This window comes from Cebus imitator, unplaced genomic scaffold (assembly GCF_001604975.1).
Source record: "Cebus imitator isolate Cc_AM_T3 unplaced genomic scaffold, Cebus_imitator-1.0 Scaffold249, whole genome shotgun sequence".
NCBI classification, from domain to species: domain Eukaryota; kingdom Metazoa; phylum Chordata; class Mammalia; order Primates; family Cebidae; genus Cebus; species Cebus imitator.
Window position 1 is genome coordinate 2,988,062 of NW_016107564.1, and position 7,747 is coordinate 2,995,808.

Here is a 7,747-nt window from a genome sequence, read left to right on the forward strand (position 1 = left end):
CATGGCTATCGTGGGGGTCAGGGTGGACTTCACAGGTGGTACATTTACTAAAACAGTCATAGGTAAAGAAAGGCAGATTTATTAGAGAAAGTATAAAAATATGTTGCAAGGTTGCAACAGGCAGCAACAGCAGAGAAGGGGCTTTCTGTAAAGAAGCAGGGGCTGGAGGGAGCTATTTTGGTGGGGTTTTTGCGATTAGCCATCTCCTAAAGAACAATTGTTCATTGTTCTTCCCCACCTGGGTCTCTGCCCTACCTGGGGCCCCTTCCTGGTGGTTGCTTACTTAACAGAACTCCACAATGGTCCCCAGCTTGCTTCAGAGAGCTCACAGCCCTGATGACAAGTGAGACTATCAACCATCAGTATACTACCACCCTTGTATCATTCTTTTCTACGTATGAGAACCACCATCACCATGGCAGTTACCTCCAATTCAGCACCTTTTACAGATCATCATCAGGTAATTCTACATGCACGATCTCATTTATTCCCCAACACATCCTGAAGAAGGGGAATTACTTTTCACTGATATTCTTCAAGTGCCTGGAACAGTATGTGGCACATTATAGAGGATAATTAAGTTTTAATTAAATGATTTTGTTACAGGTAGTTAGACAGGTATAAGAGGGGCAGGAGAGGGCTCTCCCATCACCTACTAAGAATTTTGGGTGACCGCTTAGCAATTATCACATTTCCTCTCTAAAAGTGATAAATTGGCAGCCAACACCAGAGAGAGATCACTTCCTGATAGTCCACATCTTTCGCACCAAAATGTTAATTGAATGTGGGTGCCAGGGGGAGGCTGAGGCAGAAGAATCGCTTGAAACAGGGAGGCGGAGGTTGCAGTGAGCTGAGATAGTACCACTGCACTCCAGCCTATAAAGTCCTAGGATCAAGGTTAAACATTGCACTTGACCTCAGGGCCCACTTGGGTCTCTTCCAAGTGTACTTTCCTTCGTTTCCTGTTCTAAAGCATTAAATAAACTTACTCCCGCTCTGAAACTTGCCTTTGCCTCTTTTTCTGCGTAATGCCACTCTGTCGAATTCTTTCTCCAGAAGAGGCAAGAATTGAAGTTGCACAGACCCATACAGATTCACCACCTGGGACCTTCCATTGGAAACCTTACAGTGGTAACATGTTCCCATTTCACAAATAAGGTTCATGGAGATTTGCCCAAATTTAAGGGAAGCGTGGGGCTGGGATCCAAGGTGTGAGTGCATTTTGCTCTTTCAAGTTACTGGTAACTTGGTTGGTAAAAGAAATACCAATTCTTTGCTTTCCTCATTTGCCCTCACTCCCTTCCCTAAGTTACTATTTTCCCTGTTTTGCTTTCCAGCAGCTTCTCACAATGCCATGCACTGACTTCCCTGTCGATCCAGCCTACTGCGGACCCAAGTATTCTTGCTGCCAGATAGGAGGGATGAGTAATGGAGACTCCAGCCCTCAGAGACCTTGATCAAGTAAAGCAAAATTCCCTTCCTCTGCTTTCTTTGCAAGTGGCTAAACCCTTAGTCACTCTGGGAAAAAAAGTAAACTGAAAACTTGAAAAAGTCTCAAGACAGAATCTAACTCCATCTCTGCCCCAGATAAAAAGCAAGATCTTAAGCCAAATTAAATGAACTAATAAAAATCAGTCCTATTCAAGTGCCCAATTAATTTAAACATGAAGCTTGTCAGTTTCCAGCTTCACTGATTTTAATCCAGCAACTCTCACTATAGAGGCCTTCTTTTAGCCTGCTCTGTTTGGAGGTTTTGCTTGCTGGGTATGTATCTGTAAGGTAAATCTTGATTATTTCCTTACTATAGACAATTATCTGGCTGGAGAATGTCATGTTTTAGACCTTGGCCATCTGGTGCAAGTTACAGAAGCTTTGCCAAAGGTGCATTCCTTCTGTCTGGACTTATATCCCTGACTATCCACTCTACCATCACTTATTCATTCACTCAGCAAGTAAGGATTTAGCATGGCCATGTGCCAGTCAACACTCTCAGCACAGCAGATACGGAGCTCCCTGACTGGTAGAGGGATGTGGGGGTTGGACAAGTGATCGGGCAATAAGAGCACAGAGAGTGCCAGGATCCGTGCCCTCTTGGCCCCTCCAGGTCTGGGCTTCATGAACGATATTCCCTCTTCTGCAGCATCATCCATTTCTCCTTCTATATGTTCCCCTAAAACCGTAAAACTCATGCACTAGCCTAGGATGATACCTAGGAGAAACATCATCCTACCCTTCTCCATCCTTATCCAGACTTCTAAACAGTAATCTATATCTTCAATGCCTACTTTACCTTCGCTTCACACCTCAACCCCCAGTAATCCATCCACCAAGAGAGTCATAACTGCTCTTTCCAAAGTCACCTACAACCTCCGAAGTCCTGTGAACCTCGAAAATTTGAGACAGGTCTCAGTTAATTTTGCCAAAGTCGAGGTTGCACACCCATGACACAGCCTCAGGGAGTCCTGATAACATGTGCCCAAGGTGATTGGGGCACAGCTTGGTTTTATACATTTAGGGAGATTTGAGACATAAATCTTGTAGTTGCTAGCCCGGGTGAGGAGGTGGGAGGACCCTCAATTAAAAAAAGAAAATCAAAGTTTAATCTCATTTGTGTCCTTTCTGTTACTTCCTTTTCAGTATATGTAAGATGTACATTGATTCTGTCCAGAAAATTGAGGACAACTCGAGGCAAGGAGGGGGTTTCCAGGTCACAGGTATGTGAGAGACGAATGGCTGCATTCTCTTGAGTTTCTGATAAGCCTTTCCAAAGGAGGCCATCAGAATATGCATCTATCTCAGTGAGCAGAGGGTGAGTTTGAATAGAATGGGAGGCTGGTTTAACCTGAGCAGTTTCTGGCTTCAACTTTCCCTTTAGCTTAGCGATTTTGGGGGCCCAAGATATTTTCCTTTCACAGTTCTAAGCAGAAGATGTTCTTTGTCTCTTATTTACCACCATATTTAAGGCTATTGATCACTCCAGCCTCTGCTCCCAGGAAGCTTCTTTCTTGTCTTCTCTGGTCTTTCATTCCTTGTCGATAGCTTTGTAGATTTCTTCTTCCTTTCACTCCGCAGTGCTGGTGCTCCCAGACAACCTGTCTACTTTCCTAGATTCTCCTTCTCTCTAGGACATCTCATTACTTTCAGGGTTTTAACTAGAATTTACCCTCTGGTGGCTTCATCTATTTATTTTTGAGACAGAGTTTCACTCTTGTCACCCAGGCTGGAATGCAATGGCACAGTCTTGGCTTACTGCGACCTCTGCCTCTTAGGTTCAAATGATTCTCTTGCCTCAGCCTCCTGATTAGCTGGGATTACAGGCATGTGCCACCTTGGCCAGCTAATGTTTGTATTTTTAGCAGAGATAAGGTTTCATCATGTTGGCCAGGCTAGTCGCAAACTCCTGACCTCAGATGATCTGCCTGCCTCAGCCTCCAAAAGTGCTGGGATTACAGGAGTGAGGCACCTCACCCAGCCTACTGGTGGTTTTAATTTCCAAATCTCCAGACAGAGACCACTCAATATTCGGACTCAAATTGAATGTCTGTTAGACATTTACACTTGGATATCCTACAAACTCAACTTATCCCAAACAAAACTCATCAGTCACCATTCTCTAAAGATTGTTTTTGCTCCTTTTGTATTTTAATTTTTTTATTTTTATTTATTTCTTTTGAGACAAGCTCTGGCTCTGTTGCACAGGCTGGAATGCAGTGGTACGATCTAGACTCATTGAAACCTCTGCCTCCCAGGCTCAAGCCATCCTTCCACCTCAGCTTTGCACTCACACAGCTGAGACTACTGGCACATGGCACCAGCCCTGGCTAAATTTTTTGTATTTTTTGTAGAGACAGGGTTTTGCCATCTTGCCCAGGCTGGTCTCAAACTTGTGAGCTGAAGAGATCTGCCTGACTTGGCCTCCCAAAGTGCTTGGATTACAGGTGTAAGCCTTCACGTTCAGCCCTGCATTTTTATTTTTAATCTCAGTTATTGACACTAAAATTCAGTTGATTACACAAATACGAAGCCTGGCTGTTGTTTCACTAAGGCCTCTCAAATTTTTTAAAAAATCAAAGTTGAAACTCATTGTGTCCTTTCTGTTACTTCCTTTTCAGCTCCTTGTCATCTCTCCCTGGGTAAGTTCTATCTCCTTCCACCTCATGCCCCATTCAGCTCCTCACCATCTCCCACCTTGGCCCTTATTTTTCTGGCCCTGTTGGTCTCCTGGGCTCATCGTTTCTGGCCCATAGCTCTGTCTACTGAATTGCTGCCAGAGAGGTCTTTATTAAAATCTGTATCTGACCATGTTGCCTCCATACCTAAAACCCCTCAATGGAACCCTGACACTGATGCAATAAAGTGTCAACTCCTTAACCAGAAGTGCTGGGTATTCTCCACCTGTCTTTCTGGACTCACTCACCACCGTTCTCTAACTCTCTGACCTGGAGGGCTGACCTCCACCGACTGCCTCAGCTGAGCCCTCTGCCTTCTGGATGCATTTGGCCATTGGGAGGCATGAGAAGGATATCAGAAGGCAGGAGGAAAACATAGCTGGGATATTTATTATCTTGCCTCCATGTCAACCCAGCCTATGTTCCTCTACCAGAAGCTCCACCTCCAGTGGTGTGTGGTGGTGGTAGCAGGAGGGGGTCCCTAGTATTAAAGGCACAGCCACCATTCTCTTTTGAGTTCTGGTCTTCCTCTTTGCCTCTTTTGATCTAGGGGAGGTGATGGCTCCTGGGCTTGTAGCTGCTAGCCCAGGTGTCTCATAACCCATTGTTGGTGTCGTTAAAACACATGCTCTGAATGAAGAAACCCCCCAAACAGGCTGTGTGTGAGAAACATGGCTCTTTATTCACCTGGGTGCGGGCAGGCTGAGTCCAAAAAGAGAGTCAGTGGAGGGTGGTGGGATAGGAGAAGGTTTTATAAGTTTGGAGTAGGCTGTGGAAAGTTACAGTTTAGGGTGGTTTTTTGCAAGCTGGGAGGGGGTCGTAGGTTTGCAAGCTGGGAGGGAGTCGTAGGGTCTGGAGTCACAAGGTTGACCAAGGTCGGTTACAAAGACCAATGGCCATATCAATTGAGGCAGGAATAAGAAACAATTGAAGAATGTCTCAAGTTAGTCAGTCACCACAGGGGTTGATTGTTCCACTTTTCGTGGTCTTCCGGTTACTTCAGGTTTTCTAATTCTAGAAGGCCCTCCAGAGGTGCACATGAGGGTCACAGGGGTCACCATAAGGTCCATGGTGCCATCAGTCAGCCCAAAAGACCTTACAGGTTTCCCTTAACTCTGCCTGTATCCTCACTAATAGGTCCCCAATTAACACTCCTCAGCCACCCTGTGTGTTGTGTTTGCTTCCTGCTAAAACTCTCTTCTTTGTGCTTCCCAATTATGTCCTTAGGTGTTGCATCCCAGCAGCACTCCCCTGCTTCTGCTTGGGTTTCTCTGCAGGAGGCTTGCTTTTCCTCACCTCTAAGCCTTTGCTCAGGCTAGCCCTCTGCCTACAGGACCCTTCCCATTCCTCCTTACCTGGTCCAATGCCCCTCTGAAGCATTACCTCTTAGAAGGTTTCTATCTGTCCCAGGCTAGGTGTACGTCTCTGTCCACTTTCATTGCACTTGACACATTACCATTAAACCCTTCCTTTCTCTTAGCATTTAGAAGCGCAAAACTTAATGATAAATTGCCCATGTTAGAACTCTAATACTGCCTCAGTTTTCCCCTCTGAGAACAAAAGTCGCTACCTCATAGGATCATGGTACTTCATAAATGAAGCCATGTGCGCTGAATGTGTAACACAGCGCTGGACATATAGAAATATTTGGCAACTGTGGGCTTTCGGTCTCTGTCTGTTTCATGCTCTTGATAATGATCTCTAGGAAGAAAGGACCTTTTCTTACCCAACTTTCATCCTCCTCCAAATGCAGTCTAAAACTTGGCATATAGTAGGGGCTCAATGAAAAGGTGTTGAAAGGTTGAAAGAAGGAACAAACGATGGAAAGAAGAAGTGAAAGAGGAAGTAAAGAGAAAGGGAGAACAGAGGAAGAGAAGAAGGAAGAATGTTATGCTAGAGGGAAGCAGAGGAGATATAGAAGTCCCTGCTCAACTAGGGGTGAGAAGGGAGGGATGGAGGTGGATGGAGTCTTAGAAATGGACTCCCATGGCGAGGAAAGGCACTCCTTTCAGGAAATGAGCATACACAATGGGGAGAGGTAGGGGTCATGAGAGAGCATAGTGAACTGTGGAAAGAGAAGGAGCTGGAGCTCTGCTGGGCAATGGTGTCTAGCAGGGGCATGAAGGTGGGGGGCAGAGGCAGACTGCCCAGGCAAGTGGGACCCAAAGCACCTCCTGTACTCTGATCTGAATGTGAATTTCAAAGGTGATGAAAAGCCACTAAAGAGTTGAAAGCAGATATAAGATGCAATGTCCACTGCCCCATCTTGTCCCTAAGCAGCCTGTACCTGGCGAGCTACACCTGCCTAGCATCCACCTCTCCAGCCCTCCTAGCTGCCATCATCTGTCACTGGCTGTCGTCTTTAGCATCTGTCCCACCCGGGGTGACCATCAGGAGAATAAGCTTCAGACTAAGGCAGGCCTAGGTTTTGTATGCCCTTAGCCAGGTTATTCAACCTTCTCATTGTCCTCCTACTTCTCACCTGTAAAATGGGCGCAAGGTGCCACCCTTTCCTGAGGGGGATGTGGTGACATGAAGCCTGTGCGGCTCTCAGTGCTTCCCAGGCTCTGTCTCTTGCTGGTATTACTTTGCCTCCTCCACTGCTTTGCTGTTGCAGCTGTAGCCCCTGTCTGCACTGTGAGATGCTCCTGCTGAATCCGAACAAGTCTAGTCACTCTTCAGAGTCCCCAGAAGTCCCTGCTAGCCTCTGGAACATGAAGGGCCGTGGGGAGTTTTTCGTCAGTGTCTGTCAAGATTGATTACATTTCTTTTTATCTCTCACAGTGAACAAAATTGCACTTCGGCTCTGTGAACAGATACGTGCCCAATACCCTCAGAGTTCCAGAGGGATGGCTTGCCTCCTAGATTGGGTTTGTTCTGGGCCCTCGGCAGTACTTGGAGCTCGTGAAATCCACCGCGCCCACCATCTGCCTTCCTAGCATGCCTTTGTTTTGAGCTACTTTGAATGCCAATATTGTGTTGAGAAGCAGGATGACATCCTGGGATGGTAATTCTTCTGGAATATTTGAGCTCATGGGACTTCATCCTATTTTTTCTAATGTAATTCTGGGGGAACGTGGAATCATATATTACTGTGTCATATTCTTGCCTTATTAGAAAAGCCAACTCCAAATGCGCTGCTAATTGCAGCTCTTCCCGATGGTCTTCTGAAAATCAGCTTCTTTTTAATTAACAAAGGAATAAGAGTTTGAACCATATGAAATTGTTGTTTGATGAGTCAAAAATCATAAAATATTCGTGATTTCATATGATTAGCCTAATACAAAGGGGAGTGAACAGATTTTCAAAGTAGTGAGGGCACATAGTTCATTCTCTTATCCCAGTCTCCCCGCAAAGGCGACTCCTGTTGCCAGGGATCTGAAAAGCAATGGTATGCCATTTGAGAAAGATTGTACATATGCATTAATTTATAAACATGTGGACACACGAAACTCACACTGTTTTTTTTAACCTTCATTTATTTAGCTTAGATTTCTCTTAGAAATCATCACAGCTAACACATTCATGTTTTTTAGTCAGCTCCTATGAGTGAGTACACTCATTGCTTCCAGTCTTTA

At 45.3% G+C, this 7,747-nt stretch overlaps 1 long non-coding RNA gene across 1 annotated transcript; it reads left to right on the forward strand.

Moving 5' to 3' along the window:
* The first annotated feature begins 1,203 nt into the window (after positions 1-1,203).
* On the forward strand, positions 1,204-7,507 carry LOC119466991. Its single transcript, XR_005195504.1, has 3 exons — positions 1,204-1,461; positions 2,638-2,714; positions 6,954-7,507. It is a non-coding gene; the product is annotated as an uncharacterized LOC119466991 (long non-coding RNA).
* Positions 7,508-7,747: the final 240 nt, after the last annotated feature.